Source organism: Phalangium opilio, unplaced genomic scaffold (genome assembly GCF_054372755.1).
Source record: "Phalangium opilio isolate 3A_F unplaced genomic scaffold, DU_Popi_V2 ptg000077l_1, whole genome shotgun sequence".
NCBI classification, from domain to species: Eukaryota; Metazoa; Arthropoda; class Arachnida; order Opiliones; family Phalangiidae; genus Phalangium; species Phalangium opilio.
In genome coordinates, this window is record NW_028324185.1 from 10,184,303 (window position 1) to 10,204,158 (window position 19,856).

General features: G+C 36.8%; 10 non-coding genes across 10 annotated transcripts; all 10 read right to left on the reverse strand.

Annotated features, from left to right (window-relative positions):
* Nucleotides 1–14,804: 14,804 nt before the first annotated feature.
* Nucleotides 14,805–14,877, reverse strand: TRNAT-AGU (transfer RNA threonine (anticodon AGU)). Its single transcript has one exon. It is a non-coding gene; the product is annotated as a tRNA-Thr (tRNA).
* Nucleotides 14,878–15,035: 158 nt separating this feature from the next.
* TRNAA-UGC (transfer RNA alanine (anticodon UGC)) lies at nucleotides 15,036–15,108 on the reverse strand. The gene has a single exon. It is a non-coding gene; the product is annotated as a tRNA-Ala (tRNA).
* Nucleotides 15,109–15,259: 151 nt separating this feature from the next.
* On the reverse strand, nucleotides 15,260–15,332 carry TRNAT-AGU (transfer RNA threonine (anticodon AGU)). Its single transcript has one exon. It is a non-coding gene; the product is annotated as a tRNA-Thr (tRNA).
* A 158-nt stretch (nucleotides 15,333–15,490) lies between these two features.
* On the reverse strand, nucleotides 15,491–15,563 carry TRNAA-UGC (transfer RNA alanine (anticodon UGC)). Its single transcript has one exon. It is a non-coding gene; the product is annotated as a tRNA-Ala (tRNA).
* Nucleotides 15,564–15,720: 157 nt separating this feature from the next.
* Nucleotides 15,721–15,793, reverse strand: TRNAT-AGU (transfer RNA threonine (anticodon AGU)). The gene has a single exon. It is a non-coding gene; the product is annotated as a tRNA-Thr (tRNA).
* A 158-nt stretch (nucleotides 15,794–15,951) lies between these two features.
* TRNAT-UGU (transfer RNA threonine (anticodon UGU)) lies at nucleotides 15,952–16,024 on the reverse strand. Its single transcript has one exon. It is a non-coding gene; the product is annotated as a tRNA-Thr (tRNA).
* Nucleotides 16,025–18,205: 2,181 nt separating this feature from the next.
* On the reverse strand, nucleotides 18,206–18,278 carry TRNAT-UGU (transfer RNA threonine (anticodon UGU)). Its single transcript has one exon. It is a non-coding gene; the product is annotated as a tRNA-Thr (tRNA).
* A 387-nt stretch (nucleotides 18,279–18,665) lies between these two features.
* Nucleotides 18,666–18,738, reverse strand: TRNAI-UAU (transfer RNA isoleucine (anticodon UAU)). The gene has a single exon. It is a non-coding gene; the product is annotated as a tRNA-Ile (tRNA).
* Nucleotides 18,739–18,894: 156 nt separating this feature from the next.
* Nucleotides 18,895–18,967, reverse strand: TRNAT-UGU (transfer RNA threonine (anticodon UGU)). The gene has a single exon. It is a non-coding gene; the product is annotated as a tRNA-Thr (tRNA).
* A 157-nt stretch (nucleotides 18,968–19,124) lies between these two features.
* Nucleotides 19,125–19,197, reverse strand: TRNAI-UAU (transfer RNA isoleucine (anticodon UAU)). Its single transcript has one exon. It is a non-coding gene; the product is annotated as a tRNA-Ile (tRNA).
* Nucleotides 19,198–19,856: the final 659 nt, after the last annotated feature.

Sequence of the window (19,856 nt, forward strand, 5' to 3'; positions counted from 1 at the left end):
TAACCTCAAATCAACTACCCTTCACTGATTGGCTATCTAACTTCTGTCGTAGCTGTGACGTCAGATAATAAGGTGACGTCTCGGTTGACGTATAAAAAGTAGTTTTGTTTACGACTTTACATTGAAGGAGATAAAAATGTTGATAAACGAAATCAAGCTGTGCACGGGAATTGAAAACATACCAAAATCCGATAATTTGAAGGTAATAAATAGATGGAATCTAATTATTCTGAATTAATATTAAAAAATAAAAATTATTTTCAATAAAATACACACTTGAGGTTATAATTACACAAGAACGAAACAGCCCTAAGCCTTTGGAGAATGAAAATCTAGCAGACAAATAGGCCGCCTGAGGCTGATACCGCGGAAAACTTAAAGAACTATATTTGCAGTAAATTGGTTAAAAGCTGTGTACTTGCGCAAAGTTTTCGCTTTTTTTTGTGGTTGGTCGGATTCCCGTTACCATAGCAGGCTCTAATGTCTCCCTTCTCTCCTATGACTATAGTTATTTATTATGGTGTAGGCTGGATTATATGAACTCAAATAGAACTAGGTCAGATACGGATAATTTGGTTTGGTTAAAGTTGATTATTTGAACTCAATAGTATTAGGTCAGGTCAGGTTGGGTTGGGTTGGGATTTTAAGGGTATTTTTTTCGTTTGGTTTGAGTTAGGTTAGTTATATTTTGGAAATAGTGTAACAATGTTACGCCTTTCCAAAATATTGTTGTTCATCTTCATTGACTTTCCAATTAATAATATGCCTTTTCCAAAAAAATTAGGTCACTTTACCAAGGTTACGCCTTTTCCAAAATATTTTTGTTTTTCTTCATTGACTTCCCAAATAATAATATGCCTTTTCCAAAAAAATATGTCACATTACCAATGTTACGCCTTTTCCAAAATATTGTGTTTATCTTCATTGACTTCCCAAATAATAATATGCCTTTTTTTTAAAAATTAGGTCACATTACTGATTAAATGATCACTGAATAAACTAACATAAAAACCAACGAACATAACTGTATTGTTAAGAAATGCTCAAAACTCAGGACAAACACTGCTATTTCCCAAAATAGCAGCCGCTATTTCTAAAACAGCAGCTGATATTTCTTGAAGAGCAGTTTTGATTAACGCCGCTGTTTTTTGGAATCGCGGTTGCTATTTCGAGAAGTACTCTTCCGAGAATTGCTGATACGAGTAACACCCCCCGAGAGGTACGGGCCCCGGGAAAATGGACCAAATTGCCCCCCTCTCTCGACGGCCCAGAAGATGTTGAAGCTTTTCCGTGGCCTATCGCAAGAGACACAAAACTTAAACCTCCGTTTATATTTTACTTTCATGCTTAGTGAGAAAAGGGGAAAACAAGGGACTGAGGGCACATTAAGAGAAGGCTAAAGTTTTAAAACTACTACTCTTCATCACTTTTTGAATTTTACTGTTTAAGCTCTAGTTGAGGAAAAATTTATTTTTCAGTTTTATATTTATTTTTTTACAACTATTATCCACTAGAATTAACCAAGGTCGAGGCCCTGCCGGGCCCCCGAGAGGTACGGGCCCGGGAAAAAGGACCGAACTGCCCCTCTCTCGACGGCCCTGCGCATTATAACGACATACCCCCATCTCATTTTAGGGATCGGCTTGGGGGGCCCCTTTTTAAAACGGTGGCAGATGGCTGTGCAGCTTGCCAGTCCGCCCCTGGGAGCCATTAAGAAATCGTCCTGAGTGCTCTGACTATGACTTATCCCCGTGGAAGTCCCCGCCTTAGCTGTGCCCAAGACCGGGTCCCTCTGAAGACCACGATTCCACCTTCCCTCCCCGGAAGGACCTGCCACCGCTAGGTCTACCCCTTGCTCTTCCTTTTCCTCAACTCGAACCCGGCGTCGGAGATTATATTTCCGCCGTGGTATCGGGGTGGTTTTCTACCGGAAACCTACGATTCGGATTGGGTATATCCGGTTCTACATCTATCGAAGTCGACGGCCTATCAACGATCCCTTCTGCCTGGCTTTGACGAGGCCGGAGGTCATACACTCTAACGGGCACCTCGTCCCAGACATTTTCCTGACCGTCTCGGGAATCAGCCTCAGTAAACGACCTTTCGTCCTGCGTTACAACCAGCTCATGTCCCTGCCCATCATCCGGGTCCGCAACGTTCTCCAGCTCCTGCATTACCGGCGGGATTTCAAGTTCCGTGGTTTCCTGAGTTTCGAGGACCACAGAGTTTCAACTGATTTATATGCAAAGTACCGGCCAAAGCCCCTGACTCCAAATCCATAATAACATAGGAAACCGGTGATATCTTTTCTGCTACTCGATAGGGACCCTCCCAAGCGGGAGCTAATTTAGCCGAGAACTTAGCTGCAGCGTTCGATAAGCTGTGTCCTAATTTCCACACTAATTGCTCTACTTCTAGTTCCCCATCGGAATAGTTCCGGTCATAAAAGCGTTTTTGTTTAGCACTGGCCTGTTCATTCATTTCCTGAGCAAAATCAATAGGGCTCGGGGATCGGTTAACTATTATTCAAATAAATTAACATACTAAAATTTGTAAAACGAAGATTTTATAAAAGGATTTCGTCTTGATTTGTTTTTGAAAAAGGTAGAGTGATGCAATTATTAATCGTAAGTATTTTTTCCGAAAAACAAAAATTTTCAACATAATCATAAGAATTTTACTCCAAAAAATTTTTTTGCGATACGTTTTATTCGATTTCGAATAAAAAATTATGATCCATACATTTCTTGATACAAATGTGGTTTTGGTTTCACTTATCGATAAGCAATTGGACGAGTAACCACCACTATTATTTTTTTACGATAAACGCTGATCTTTTTAAATTGTTTGAGCTCATTACTAACGAAAATAAGCAAAGTTTTAATCATTGACAAATAATTGTACAGTACTAAAAAACCTGATAATGATATGAACCATCAATATAAACATTGTGATTGGCAATATTATCAGAAGTATATAATACTTATCTTCGAGAGAAGTGTACCAGAAAGCGTGGTAACATGAGAACATTAAAAACAAGGTTACTAAATCGAATCACATACACGATAAATAGTACCCTCATCATTACTCTATTAGCACTTGAATATTTCCCAAGGCGTGTACTATTAAAAAATGTTGTCCAAAATTGGATGTAAGTGGATCCAAACGGCTGACTCTGAGACAGCACAGTTTTTCATCTATTTTTGGATAACGTAACTAGTGTCCAAAAAGGGATTGTCGAATGATAAGCCAGATTTGGAGTCTCATCCAAAATTGGATTTAGAGTCATCTATTAAGGGATCAGTTATTACCCAGAAATGGTCAGGATATTATTCACACATCAATCAAGCCCACATTGGACAAATTTCTAACCGATATAGGACTAAAATCAAACCCTCATTTAAACAAATTTCTAACCGATATATTGGACTCATATTGAAGCCAATATAGTGGCTAGATTTTTTACTTCACTGAGTGATGATTGTTTTTGAAACGTTCTGTTCTCGACGTATCCATCTGTATGTGTTTTTGTTGGTGTGTCTGAATGCTATTACACCCCAGGGAATCGCGTTCGCAGTTTCCTAATCTGAACCAAAGGGTTCTCAATTTCCGGATCGTATTAACAGTTGACGGATATCTGAAAAACTGTACTGACCACTATTCTATTAACTGTCATCACCAATCTAACTACACCATTTTAAGGTCTTTCAAACACAAAACGATACAACTAGAAGAATAATAAGTAACTTCAGATAAAAATAATTAATATCATATAATTTTAATAAATTATTTGCGAAAAACCTCTCTTAACTGAAAAATCTGTAGTCAAAGTATATAAAGGACGAGTAACGAAGATTGGGTATGAAGTCGAAAGACTGGATACATTTAATAGTTTGTATAAAGCGAGGTATTGAGTCTTTACTCCACTGTACCATGAAACTCTTTCCAAAGTTAATATAGGATGAGTATTGATATCGTTAGTTAATAAAAACGGAATAGAGAAGTCTTTTAGAAGTAAATGATCATAAGAAGTTTCAAGTGTGTGACTCTCTGAAATATCACTGCCTTCTCTAATACTAGGCCTTGAAATGTACAACTAAAGCATTTTTTGTGACATTTTGAATTTGCGCTTAGTAACCGTTAGATGGCTCTTTCTGAGGCGAATTTTCGCGATGACGAAAGTAAATTCGTACTGCGCAGTCTCGCATGACGTCACGTCTTTCGGTTATGGCGGACCAGGAAGGGAAATAAGGATTTTTTAAACTGGACTAAATAACCTGGTCCATGACCATTGACAAGGGCACATCGTCTGCTAAACTAGAGAAGTGGATAATTAAAATATTGGAGGTAATTTCTGTGTCCGAATTCAGCTGCCAAAGAAATCTAGGGCGCTCGCGCTTGGCTTTTCCGCGAGATGCCGTGAGTGACGTAGCAAGGAGAAAAACCCGCCAAATATCTTCTCCGCAAATTTGCTTTTTGCCCCAAATTTCTAGTTCTCGAAGTGTTTTTTCTGCGTTTTGCCTCATATTTAAATATTTATTAACCATATTTTTGGAATCAGAAGAGTTTAAACCCTCAAAAAAGTAAGGTTTTCTTTAGATTTGAGATCATTTTTAAATCAGTTCGCTATTCCTTTAAGGTATTTCATTGGCAGGGGCAGTTTTGGGAAGAACTTAAGGGTTGAAATTTCCATGCAGACGCCATTGACACGTGTCAAAACATACACCAAATTTAAACTAGTATTTTTCGAACTCGGAAACCGTTCAGCATCATGAACCGGTTTATTGACCGGTTTTTTGCTTTCTTTTTCGAGACGAACTTAGCAGATTACACTTCGTCGTAGCTAACAATTTCCCATTGTTTTAAATTTACCGCCAGTTTGAAACGTCAGTCAAGCGACATCTAGTGCCATTTGTGAAATCCTAACTTCCACCCCCCTTTTATTCCTATCGCAAGGCCTAGTATTAGAGAAGGCAGTGGAAATATAGTAGGCGGTAGGGACGAGTGCATTTTTACTTCTGCTGAGAGACAGGCTATAGAGAATAGGTATGTTGGTGATCCTCAAATATTGTTTCACTTCCCATTTTTACCTTGACCCTTTTATATTACACTAACCCCTCTTTGTTCGAGTCTCGGACGTTTATGTTTAGATAATATGGATGGGTTTCGCAACAAGAATCGAAGGCATCCATTTTCGAATTAAAAAGATAGCACTATCTATTATTCCCCTCCGATGTTACACATTAATTGTTGCTTTTATCGCCATTTCCACGATATGGTAAGGAAAAGTAATTTTCAAGCCCGGTAATCAAAGACGTTAAGTTCATAAACACTTAATTCAGTTTGCCTACTAAACCAGTGTAATGTTGCTACTAGTTTAAGGTGGTATCGCGAGATCCCTATAGCAAAAGTATCACAGATATACTTTTTTTGGTGTTTGGAGGAAAGTATTTTGCTATATAGTCCACTAACGTAATAACTATGGCTTTTTGGAATTGGGTTTTATTGAAAAGATAGTAACAATAAGTGAGTTAGACGATCTTGTCATAAATAACTGATACGGAGAAAAACGTATACATGTTAAATTCTGATAAAAAATAATAGTGACAATATTCCAGATGAATGTCTACTACAAAGAAATGATTTGGATATTTTTTACAAAGCTTAAATTTCAAAATATTACGCTTAAAGTTAAACTTCAAAGCAAGTGGATTTAGAAAATAGAAAATATTTTTAATTTAACCGAACGTAGAATACGACCCTTTTTTCTACATAATTTTTTTTCGGAAAATTTTGTCGATTGAATACATTTGTCAGTTAAAATCTTACTAAGATTATTCAATCTCAAAAAATATCATCTAAAATTGTTGTATTGTTTAAACGAAAAATCCTCTGAATAGTTTTCGATTATTTGTAGTTAATCGTATTTTTCGAAAAAATCGATCAAAAAACCCCGAGCCCTAAAAATCAATGACCAACTGCCATTCCCGGAGCGGCCCATCCTCATAACCCCTTATTTCTCCTTCTATGTCCTCGGGGACACCGGCAAATATACGCTCACCCCAGGGTAACGTAGGCTCATAACCATGATGTAAATAAAAGGGGGATGAACCAGTGGAAGCATGGATGACAATGTTAATGGCCAACTGAATAAGGGGCAAGCTTTCGTCCCACTTCGTATGGACATTCCCGGCATAAATACTCATTATATCGCCTAAAACCCTGTTTGCCCGTTCGGTCATATTTGCCTGGGGATGATATGAAGGCGTGAATTTCAATTGAATTTTTAACATTCGGTATAAGCGCTTCCATAAGACAGATATGAACTGAGGCCCATTGTCCGATAACAAGGCTGTCATCGTACCATGACGTAAAACAAACTGTAGTAAGATCTTACACAGTATAGGGCGGTAACACTTCGTGCCGGAAATATCTCTACGTACTTGGTAAAATAATCTATCATTACCACTAAGAACCTATTCTGAGATTTCGTTACTGGTAATGGACCCGTAATATCAATCCCTACCAAATCCCCGGGATGTATGTTATGAGAAGGAATCATTAACCCTGGTTTCTTGGTATTCCTGCTCTTATATCTCTGACAAACTTCACATCCCCGGACGTAGTCTTGAACCTGGGAATACAACTTAGGATGGTAGTATTTAGCTGGCACCCGTTTATAAGTAGCGGTGCGACCTCTATGACCCGATAGTGGGTGGTCATGATAGGCTTGACATATCTGTGGCACTATCGCGGTTGGAATAACTACCTTTTCTGGCTGAAAACCCTGAGCTTTCCGGTATAACATATCTTCTTTTATTATATATAAATTTGATGCCTTTCCCCTTCCTAAGTCCTGTCGGATAGCCTGCCAGTACGGATCACCAGCCTGCGCTAATTTAATATCGGCCTTAGTTGCTACGTCTAACGGGAGACCCAATGCTACCGGAGTACAAGATACCATATTGACCTGGAATGCCTGGCCTTCAGGACCGGGCGACTGATCTATGTCGTCCGTTTCTAAGACCTTTGGAGTGACTGTGTCCAAATCTGATACCGGGCATCGAGACAAGGCATCGGCAACCACATTTTCCCTTCCGGATTTATGCAGGATTTCGAACAGCATAAATTCCTGTTGCTCCAAGGCCCACCGCATGAGCCGACTTTTCTTATCCTTCAAGCGCAGAAACCAGCATAACGCCCTGTGATCCGATAAAACTGCAAATTCCCGGCGAAATTTACGGACGGCTTCTACGACCGCTAATGCCTACTGCTCCGGAGTACTGTATTTTAATTCGCTAGGTCTTAAGAGACGACTGGTATGTGCCAGCGGCACTTCCACCTCCCCTTGAATCTGGGTTAACATACCCCAATACCGGTACCACTAGCATCCGTGGTAACAATAAATTTCCCACCCGGGGTTGGGGCCTGCAGCATAGCTGCTTCCGCTATAGCCTGCTTTAAACCCTGATAAGATGTTACCTCTTCGTTTCCCCACCGCCATCTCTGGTGTTTACGTTTTAGTAGATTAATTGGGGCCGTAAGATCCGCAAGGTCAGGAATAAACCGGGAGTGAAACCCACACATTCCTAAGGAGGATGAAACCTGTTTTATGGTTCGTGGTCTGGGAAAGTTCTTAATTGCTTCTACTTTCTCCGAGTCTTTGGCCATGCACCTGCACCTAAAACCTAACCCTAAGCCTCGGGGAGTGTGACGTCTACATAACTGCCCCCTCCCTCCTATAGCAGTCAAAAGAAAAGAAAACGTTTCCCCCTCTCTACCATGTGATACATATAATAATAATAATAATAATAATAATGTTTATTTTTCAGTAAAAAATAAATTCCACTGAAGGCAACCAGATTAAGGACAAGTCCCATTATCGCACTGGTTGCCAAGACAGACATACAAAAATTAAATTAGAATAAATTAAATTAAAACAAAAAGAACAATTTTTAAACATGGTATCGCTGTTGTTTGAGATAACAATCAAGGTCATTTTTAAAAGTAAAAATTGTCATAGAACATCTAATGTTAAAAGGAAGCGCATTCCATTGTCTAATAACACGATTAAAAAAAGAGTGTAAAAAAGCATCACATCTACATTTAGAAATATAAAAAGTTAAGCATTCATGCCTCTCGTTAATACTAATATAGTCTAAAAGGGGAAAATAATAGCATCCGTTAATGATTCTAAACAAAAAAATTAAACCAGCTTTTTGACTTAACAAATACATTGGTAAAAAATTCAATTGTTTCAAACGAGTACTATAATCCAATCTTACACGATTGCGATTCATGGGAAAATTTATATAAGGTTGACCAAGGTAAAAGGATGTAAAATAACGCAAAACCCTCTCGATAGAATCTATATCTTTCTTTAAATAAGGTGACCAGACCTCTACACCATATTGTAGCAATGGAATAACCAGAGCATTAAAAGATATAAGCGACGCTTTCGAACGTCCAAACGTTCTACGAATCAAACCAGCTATGCGACGGGCCTTAGCGGTTATATAAATAACATGGTTAGACCACTTAAGGTCACTTGAGAATATTATACCAAGCAATTTACACTTGAAAACACGAGGCAAAGAAAAATCATTAATCTTATAATCATAATTTAGTACATTGCGACGCCTCGTAAAAATTATGAAAGAACACTTTTTAATATTTAAATTAAGCAAATTAAGCAAACCCCATTCAAAGATTGCGTCAATGTCACTCTGAAGAGTTACGGAATCCTGCAGTGTCCTAATAGCACGAGATAAAAATGAATCATCTGCATATTGCCAGAGAGTGCTTTGTGCAGATATGCTCATCGGAAGATCATGAGCGTATAAGTTGAAAAGTAGTGGTCCCAAAATAGAGCCCTGAGGTACCCCAGAAGTAACAGGAAGAAAACTCGAGGATTGACCCTGATAGACAACCCTCTGCATTCTATCCCTCAAAAAATCCGAGACCCAGAGCAAGGAATTACCACCGATACCTAGAGCCTGCAACTTAGAGACGAGACTATCATGGGGTACAGAGTCAAAGGCTTTCTTCCAATCAAAAATTACTACGTGTACGTCAGGAGGATTAATGGTGTCAAGGGTGAGAGCCCAAGAGTGGAAAGCTTGTACAAGCTGAGTTGTACAGCTAAATCCTTTACGAAAACCAAACTGACGCTCGGGAAGAACATTATTTTTTGAGCAAAACACGAGGAGATTCTCACAAATAATAGACTCCATTACTTTACAAAAGACGGAAGAAAGTGATATTGGTCGATAAGATTCCAGCTCTGAACGACTCAAAGAACCACCTTTATAAAGGGGTACTACATTGACCTTCTTCCAGGCATCAGGTAGTTTACCTAATCTATAAGAGTAGTTAAAAAATTCTGACAAGGGTTTAGATATGCTCGTAGCGCACAGTTTAATCATTTTAGTAGAAACCCCATCGGGCCCAGACGAAGAACTGGACTTTAAGCGTGCTATAGCAGCAGCAACGGAACCGGGAGTAAAAACAAGATCTGGGTCCCTAGTCGGATTAGGCAATGAAGCAACATCAAGAGGGATTGAGTCAGACTTATTGAAGCAAGATTGAAAAAAAGAGTTAAACATTGACGCAATCGAAGAAGCGTCAGTGACAGGGGTATTATCAATATTCATAAAGTTCGGTATAGGTATTCTAGTTTTGCGAGCGACAAACTTCCAAAACTTATCCGGTTTGTCCTTAATCTTAGAGGACAAGTCATTCACGTAATCATTAAATTTAGAGCGAGTTTTAGCTTTTATCAAATTACAGGACCGTCTGTATTTAGCTCTGTTAGCCTCAGTTGGCTTAGACTTAAAAAGTTTGTATAAAGTTCTTTTGACATTAGCAAGGTGAACAATATCACCAGAAATCCATGGCTGCCGAAATCTCTTTGAGTATACCGTCCTTGAAGGAACACTGTCTTTAAAACAAGACCAAAACAATTGTAACCAAAAGTCCCATGTTTGATTAATGTCCTCGCTAAACGCTAAATGCCACGGAGCATACTCTATCAGGCCTTTCAAGCCCTTCACATCAGCGCGACTCAACTGTAGAACTTCCGTGGTTGAGCTTCTTGGCGTTGCACGTTCACAAGCGATTAGACCTGTCACCGCATCATGATCGCAACCAGGAAGATTATCGATTGTTTTAACTTCCTTAATGAAGCGACGTTCATTAATGTAAACCAAGTCAAGAGTATTGCCAAGTCTAGTGCTATCAGAGACAACTTGGGTTAGACCGAGATTGGATACGCATTCATAAAAGTCCAACGAAGGTAGACTATCAGGGACAGGTCTATTAACACCAAGGCATGCCATGTTGAAGTCACCGAACAAGACAAAGATATCATGACTGTTAATAATATCTGTTATCTCACTGAGTAGAGAACATAAACTCAATATGTAGTCTTGGGTAACCGGAGGGGGGACATAAACGCAACCAAAGAGAATTGATCTCGAGTCGCATTTAGCGGACGAAAAAACTACTTCAAGACGTTTGCCAGAGGCAGTCTTATATAGTTCATTATCAATGACAGTCTCGACAGGCGAGAGATTTTGGCTAATAGCCAAAAGAACTCCACCACCCCTAGTTTCACGATCATTACGAAACACTACATAGTCTTCAGTAAAGAACTCAGTACTAGAAATATCCGCACTAAGCCATGTCTCAGTAAGTCCAATAACATCGGGTAAGTTCCTTTCCACAAAAACTGATAAGTCGAGAAATTTATTTTTTAAACTTCTTACATTTAAACTTCACATGAAAAGAGATCAGCGATCTTGATCTCTTTGTACTTCTGTCAGCGTTAATATTGAGAGACCTCTTATCTTTATCGCCAGAGGTAAATTCAGTGAAAAAAGAGTCATTCAAACTAGGTAAACCACAATTTAAACACACGAAGCCAGAGTCCTCAAGATGAAGAGATTTTTTTAAAACATTCGAATAAACACACTTGACGTGAAAGTCAAGATCACACACACTGCAGCGAAAACGTTTCTGAGACTTACGAAAAGACTTGAGGCAGACTTTACAACGACTCTTAAGAGTAGGTCCCGGATTCACCTCAATATCACCCGATAAAATCAGAATAATGGAGACAAAAGTTAACTTACTGCACTGGCTGCATAGAGGCTTAATAGTCAAAGGTTTACTCTTAACAAATTGATGGCCATTGAAAGTAACGACATCAAAACAATGCGACGTAGCCGAAATGCGAAACGCAGGAATAGCACGTTCACACGCAAGAGAATTAACTGAGCCTTTGAGGCAAAAAAACGGTAAAATAAACATTAACGCAATACACACTCCGAAGAGACCGGTACCGCGTTTCGTCATATTGATAAGATAAGTTAGATAACGATAATCAGAGAGAGAGAAAAATGTTGCGACTGCACTCAACGAAAACCCGATTAGAATTCAGAAGTTGCCTCAATTGTTTTTCTTTTCCAGATTTCCCCCCTTCCCGCCGACAAGAGAGAAAAGTCCAGTTTGGGGGGACCAAAACCATGAAGGAAACATTTCTGGTCGGTTGGTAAAAATCATTGAGTTCTTATATATGTATTTCTAGAGTTTTTGTTGAATTGCCTTCGCGCGTACAAGATTCCTCGAATTTGATAACTATGTCATTAGTCGGTGGCGCCATCTGTCGAGTGACGGGTGAAACTAAAAATAGTTTCTTCTGGCTTGAATTTGAAAATTAGGCTTAAGAAGACTTAAAGCGCGAAAGTTGAAAAACTGTTAGTTGAGCCTTAATAACTAAGAATTGGTTAAACTTCATTTTTATTAAATAAAAATTTGATAAATTTCTGGTGTAGTACTTGTTTTCAGTGATGGGCACTATCATATCTTTTTTGAATCTGATACTTTATTTGATAGTTGGAAAAAAATCTAGCTATCATTTGACCGATTTTGATAGTGATAGATCAACTTATAAATGATAGGCTTCAAAAATTGAGTTTGAAAGTTCCGATTCCTAAGGAATTTTTTTGATACTTTTCCTGATTCATTAGTTTTTAAGAATATTTAATTTGATTTAAATTTGATAGGTATCGCTACCTATTAAAAATATTTGAAAGCAAAAATGATATTTCTAATGTATTTAATAAAACTTTTGTGAATTCCTTCCTTCCCTCTTCCCGGTAGGTCTGGAGAGAGATCTACCCGAGGCCGACTAGTAGCTACTACGCATCAGCGGTGCGCAAGTACGTCATCACTGACGTTGGAGAGAGAAAAAAACTAAGTTTCAAATTTCTAAGCCTAACGACTTGCGCCGTCGCGACTCACGCGAGAGTAAATTTTAGCGGCCGACGGTCCGGAGAAAAAAATCGCGCATGCGCCTGAAAAAAAAAGAGCCTCGGTTAGGTCTCAGGGCTGAGCTCTAACCCGGAATCTGCTAACTCTCGCCACCCCTCCCACGGTCCCACCCTCCCGGTGTGAACGAAAGTTTCAAGCGATGGACAATATGCCGAAGGAATGAAAGGCTGTAACTCCTCAGTTATTTTGAAGCTGTCCCTTTTCGCGGTATTTCTCCCTCCGAAGCTGGCCTGCAGATTCATTGGATTGTTTCCGCGAATCGGTTTATTTATTCTAGTGATCAGTCAAAAGAAATTAAACATAAAATTAATCGGAAATTTCGCGGTAGTAAGTTAGTAACTAAGCTCCTTCTCCTTATGTCTGTTATATATTTCATCACGGGAACTTGTACAAACCTATCCTTGATAGGTAAAAAAATTATAGGTGCAAAATCCAAAATATTTTGATAGGTAAAAAATTGATAGGTGCAAAATCCAAAATATTTTGATAGGTAAAAAATTTATAGGTGCAAAATCCAAAATATTTTGATAGGTAAAAAATTGATAGGTGCAAAATCCAAAATATTTTGATAGGTAAAAAATTGATAGGTGCAAAATCCAAAATATTTTGATAGGTAAAAAATTTATAGGTGCAAAATCCAAAATATTTTGATAGGTAAAAAATTGATAGGTGCAAAATCCAAAATATTTTGATAGGTAAAAAATTGATAGGTGCAAAATCCAAAATATTTTGATAGGTAAAAAATTGATAGGTGCAAAATCCAAAATATTTTGATAGGTAAAAAATTGATAGGTGCAAAATCCAAAATATTTTGATAGGTAAAAAATTGATAGGTGCAAAATCCAAAATATTTTGATAGGTAAAAAATTGATAGGTGCAAAATCCAAAATATTTTGATAGGTAAAAATTGATAGGTGCAAAATCCAAAATATTTTCATAGGTAAAAAATTGATAGGTGCAAAATCCAAAATATTTTGATAGGTAAAAAATTGATAGGTGCAAAATCCAAAATATTTTGATAGGTAAAAAATTGATAGGTGCAAAATCCAAAATATTTTGATAGGTAAAAAATTGATAGGTGCAAAATCCAAAATATTTTGATAGGTAAAAAATTGATAGGTGCAAAATCCAAAATATTTTGATAGGTAAAAAATTGATAGGTGCAAAATCCAAAATATTTTGATAGGTAAAAAATTGATAGGTGCAAAATCCAAAATATTTTGATAGGTAAAAAATTGATAGGTGCAAAATCCAAAATATTTTGATAGGTAAAAAATTGATAGGTGCAAAATCCAAAATATTTTGATAGGTAAAAAATTGATAGGTGCAAAATCCAAAATATTTTGATAGGTAAAAAATTGATAGGTGCAAAATCCAAAATATTTTGATAGGTAAAAAATTGATAGGTAAAAAATTGATAGGTGCAAAATCCAAAATATTTTGATAGGTAAAAAATTGATAGGTGCAAAATCCAAAATATTTTGATAGGTAAAAAATTGATAGGTGCAAAATCCAAAATATTTTGATAGGTAAAAATTGATAGGTGCAAAATCCAAAATATTTTGATAGGTAAAAAATTGATAGGTGCAAAATCCAAAATATTTTGATAGGTAAAAAATTTATAGGTGCAAAATCCAAAATATTTTGATAGGTAAAAAATTTATAGGTGCAAAATCCAAAATATTTTGATAGGTAAAAAATTTATAGGTGCAAAATCCAAAATATTTTGATAGGTAAAAAATTGATAGGTGCAAAATCCAAAATATTTTGATAGGTAAAAAATTGATAGGTGCAAAATCCAAAATATTTTGATAGGTAAAAAATTGATAGGTGCAAAATCCAAAATATTTTGATAGGTAAAAAATTGATAGGTGCAAAATCCAAAATATTTTGATAGGTAAAAAATTGATAGGTGCAAAATCCAAAATATTTTGATAGGTAAAAAATTGATAGGTGCAAAATCCAAAATATTTTGATAGGTAAAAAATTGATAGGTGCAAAATCCAAAATATTTTGATAGGTAAAAAATTGATAGGTGCAAAATCCAAAATATTTTGATAGGTAAAAAATTGATAGGTGCAAAATCCAAAATATTTTGATAGGTAAAAAATTGATAGGTGCAAAATCCAAAATATTTTGATAGGTAAAAAATTGATAGGTGCAAAATCCAAAATATTTTGATAGGTAAAAAATTGATAGGTGCAAAATCCAAAATATTTTGATAGGTAAAAAATTGATAGGGGCGAAAACTAAAATATTTTGATAGGTAAAAAATTGATAGGGGCGAAAACAAAAATATTTTGATAGGTAAAAAATTGATAGGGGCGAAAACAAAAATATCTTGATAGGTAAAAAGATATATCGAAATAAATGTGCCCAACACTGCATATGTGCACATCTCAAGCAACTATTACTTTTAGTTTTTCAAAATTTTAATAGCTACGAAAACTAGTTCAAGTATCATAACAACGAGGCTCCGACGAGAATCGAACTCATGATCTCCTGTTTACTAGACAGGCGCTTTAACCACTAAGCCACGGAGCCCATGTTACGTTGTGAGATTAATGCTGAATATTTCAGTAATTTAACTCATTTGCACTTTTACCCTATTGTTTGCATATATGCATATCTCAAGCAACTATTACTTTTAGTTTTTCAAAATTTTAATAGCTTCGAAAACTAGTTCAAGTATCATAACAACGAGGCTCCGACGAGAATCGAACTCGTGATCTCCTGTTTGCAAGACAGGCGCTTTAACCCCTAAGCCACGGAGCCCATGTTACGTAGTGAGATTAATGCTGCATAATTTCAGTAATTTAACTCATTTGCTCTTTTACCCTATTGTTTGCATATCTCAAGCAACTATTATTTTTAGTTTTTCAAAATTTTAATAGCTACGAAAACTAGTTCAAGTATCATAACAACGAGGCTCCGACGAGAATCGAACTCGTGATCTTCTGTTTACTAGACAGGCGCTATAACCACTAAGCCACGGAGCCCATGTTACATAGTGAGATTAATGCTGAATATTTCAGTAATGTAACTCATTTGCACTTTTACCCTATTGTTTGCATATATGCATATCTCAAGCAACTATTACTTTTAGTTTTTCAAAATTTTAATAGCAACGAAAACTAGTTCAAGTATCATAACAACGAGGCTCCGACGAGAATCGAACTCGCGATCTCCTGTTTGCAAGACAGGCGCTTTAACCACTAAGCCACGGAGCCCATGTTACGTAGTGAGATTAATGCTGAATATTTCAGTAATTTAACTCATTTGCACTTTTACCCTATTGTTTGCATATATGCATTCTCAAGCAACTATTACTTTTAGTTTTTCAAAATTTTAATAGCTACGAAAACTAGTTCAAGTATCATAACAACGAGGCTCCGACGACAATCGAACTCGTGATCTCCTGTTTACTAGACAGGCGCTTTAACCACTAAGCCACGGAGCCCATGCTACGTAGTGAGACTAATGCTGAATATTTCAGTAATTTAACTCATTTGCACTTTTACCCTATTGTTTGCATATATGCATATCTCAAGCAACTATTATTTTTAGTTTTTCAAAATTTTAATAGCTACGAAAACTAGTTCAAGTATCATAACAACGAGGCTCCGACGAGAATCGAACTCGTGATCTCCTGTTTACAAGACAGGCGCTTTAACCACTAAGCCACGGAGCCCATGTTACGTAGTGAGATTAATGCTGAATATTTCAGTAATTTAACTCATTTGCACTTTTACCCTATTGTTTGCATATATGCATATCTCAAGCAACTATTATTTTTAGTTTTTACCTCTCCGAGTGACGTATGTCACGGAGAGGTTCTGTAACGATCGTGTCTGTCCACCCACGTGACCGCGTTCGCAGTTTCCAAATCGGAGCAAACGTGTTCGCCATTTCCGAACTGCTTTCACAGTCACGGAAATGGCTCCTCTACTTGAGTTCTCACACCACCCTCTTCTGGTCTTTGTCCATCCCACACGGACACCAGTCTGTACTTACTGGCTTCTAATCACCACCATCTTCTGGTCTTCGTCCATTCCACTTGGACACCAGTCTGTACATACTGGCTACTAATCACCATCATCTTCTGGTCTTTGTCCATCCCACTTGGACACCAGTCTGTACATTCTGGCTTCTAAACACCACCATCTACTGGTCTTCCGTCTATTCCACAGAGACACCAATCTGTCTCATTGGCTTCTACTCCATTATCATCGTTTGGTTTTAGGATATACGCGGCAATCAGCTAGGGTTACGAGAAACGTCTAGCCTCGCTAAGGTGGGATCGCCACCAAAGGTTTTCATAATTGCGCTTTTTCCTTACTATTACAACGGAAACGAATCGTATATATACCACAAAATTTGAAGAAAGCGGGCAAGAGGGGTACCCTTCACTTTTAACGTCAATATTAGCAAAGTTTGAGATGATAATAGGTATATCTTTGTTTTAAACGATTTAACTATTATTAATGTTAATTATTGAAGATTAAAATAATTATATTTATTTAAATATTAAAGATAATCTTATTTCTCAACTCAAAATTTATACGGAAAGAGTTAAAAAACAATCTATGTTTTTGTCTGTGTGTCCGTCCATTGTTACACTAGTGCGTCGCGTTAGCAGTTAGCCTTGTGTTGATGTGTTAAGAAATCATACAGAACCTTAATATTCCCTTTTTCCATAATATAAAGTGAATATGTGGAAGTATTTTTCATAATTATGATGCATTTAGTACTTTTGTAGCTTTAAAGCTCTGTTTCAATTTGATATTCCAAAGATTTTTTTTTAATATTGTTATTTGAAATGGCTGTTTATATATTACTTAAGCTATTCTACATCTGTATATAGAATAAACCTTGGTTTAGTGATTTCATGAAGAAAACTAAGACCTAGACTCCGGCGGGTATACAAAGTATCATCCGCAATAGGCTTAGTGAAACAAAGAGTAAAATAATTGAGGCCTGAGGTGAAGTAAACTTTGGACTTTGATTTTCGTGTCTGAAATGAAGAGACATCAACGGTTCAGAGTGAGCCGAAAGTTAAATACACTATTAAATAATCAGGTTAAGGTTTTATAATAGAAGAAAAGATCATGGTGGCAATTAGAATAGTTAAAGGGCTAATGGTAAACGGGTAGTACCTACAGACTTTTTATTCTCTTTATGGTGCGTATTGACTATTAGTGCGTCTAGCTACAATTTAGCTTTGGTGTTCTTTAACGTTGACATTCATGTTGGCAAACTAAGAATATTGTTGAGGTGAGACGAGACGATAGTGTTTACACTGCAAACCAGTTGTGAATGTAGCTATCAGAATATTCGGTAAACAGCTGAAGCGTAGACTTCATTTCCTGATCTTTTCCCCATTGACTGATTTCCATGTGTCCAAGATTTATCCTTATTGGATGTAAAATGTCGTCTGCTTTACTGTATATTCGTTATGCTTGGAATACTGCTTCAATATTTCGTAAATTACTTCAAAAAAGAGAAATAATTCCATATCTAGGTAAATAAGTTTGTAGTAGTAGACCTCTTGACTCGGAGAGGTAATATTTTGGTTTTCCCAACTTGTTCAAAATTTAATAGCTACGAAAACTAGTTCAAGCATCATAACAACGAGGCTCCGACGACAATCGAACTAATGATCTCCTGTTTACTAGACAGGCGCTTTAACCACTAAGCCACGAAGCCCATGTTACGTAGTGAGATTAATGCTGAATATTTCAGTAATTTTACAAAATCAACTCGTTTGTTGTTTTACCCTATTGTTTGCATATGTGCACATCTCAAGCAACTATTATTTTTAGTTTTTCAAAAGTTAATAGCTACGAAAACTAGTTCAAGTATCATAACAACGAGGCTCCGACGAGAATCGAACTCAGGATCTCCTGTTTACAAGACAGGCGCTTTAACCACTAAGCCACGGAGCCCATGTTACGTAGTGAAATTAATGCTGAATATTTCAGTAATTTAACTCATTTGCACTTTTACCTTAATGTTTGCATATATGCATTTCTAAAGCAACTATTATTTCTAGTTTTTCAAAATTTAATAGCTAGGAAAACTAGTTCAAGTATAATAACAACGAGGATCCGACGAAAATCGAACTCATGATCTCTTGTTTACAAGACAGGCGCTATAACCACTAAGCCACGGAGCCCATGTTTCGTAGTGAGATTAATGCTGAATATTTCAGTAATTTAACTCATTTGCACTTTTACCCTATTGTTTACATATATGCATATCTCAAGCAACTATTATTTTTAGTTTTTCAAAATTTAATAGCTACGAAAACTAGTTCAAGCATCATAACAACGAGGCTCCGACGAGAATCGACCTCATGATCTCCTGTTTATAAGACAGGCGCTTTAACCACTAAGCCACGGAGCCCATGTTACGTAGCGAGATTAATGCTGAATATTTCAGTAATTTAACTCATTTGCACTTTTACCCTATTGTTTGCATATATGCATATCTAAAGCAACTATTATTTCTAGTTTTTCAAAATTTATAGCTACGAAAACTTGTTCAAGTATCATGACAACGAGGCTCCGACGAGAATCGAACTCATGATCTCCTCTTCACAAGACAGGCGCTTTAACCACTAAGCCACGGAGCCCATGTTTCGTAGTGAGATTAATGCTGAATATTTCAGTAATTTAACTCATTTTCACTTTTAACCTATTGTTTGCATATATGTATAACTCAAGCAACTATTATTTTTAGTTTTTCAAAACTTAATAGCTACGAAAATTAGTTCAAGCATTATAACAACGAGGCTCCGACGAGAATCGAACTCATGATCTCCTGTTTATAAGACAGGCGCTTTAACCACTAAGCCACGGAGCCCATGTTACGTAGCGAGATTAATGCTGAATATTTCAGAAATTTAACTCATTTGCACTTTTACCCTATTGTTTGCATATATGCATATCTAAAGCAACTATTATTTCTAGTTTTTCAAAATTTATAGCTACGAAAACTAGTTCAAGTATCATGACAACGAGGATCCGACGAAAATCGAACTCATGAGTTGTTTTTACTTAAGATTATCTTTTTCATTATTAATGTAACAAATAATATGAAAAGTTATTAAATTTTATCATGGGTAGAAAATGATCAGATGAGAAGTGCGTTAACACTGGTAGGATTAACAAGTTGGGAAAGCCAAAATATTACCTCTCCGAGTGGAGATGACTATCACTACCCCTTAAACAACCTAAATATATGCATCTATCGCTTTTTTTAATTCTTTGCAAGTGCAGGAATTCAATTTTAAAATAGTCAATTGTTCAAGCCTTTTCAATATCTCTCAATTGCTGTGGAAACTCTACTCTCTCGCTATACCTCAACCGTATTCTTAGTCTACCAGTATGATTTGTAACATTTGTCCATATCAAAGCTGAATCATACCTCGCCACACAAAAAGCAAATGTCCCCAAAACATGGAAGCCACAACCCAATCACACATAAGCTAGGCTCGAACTTGTTCATCGCCTTCGATTATT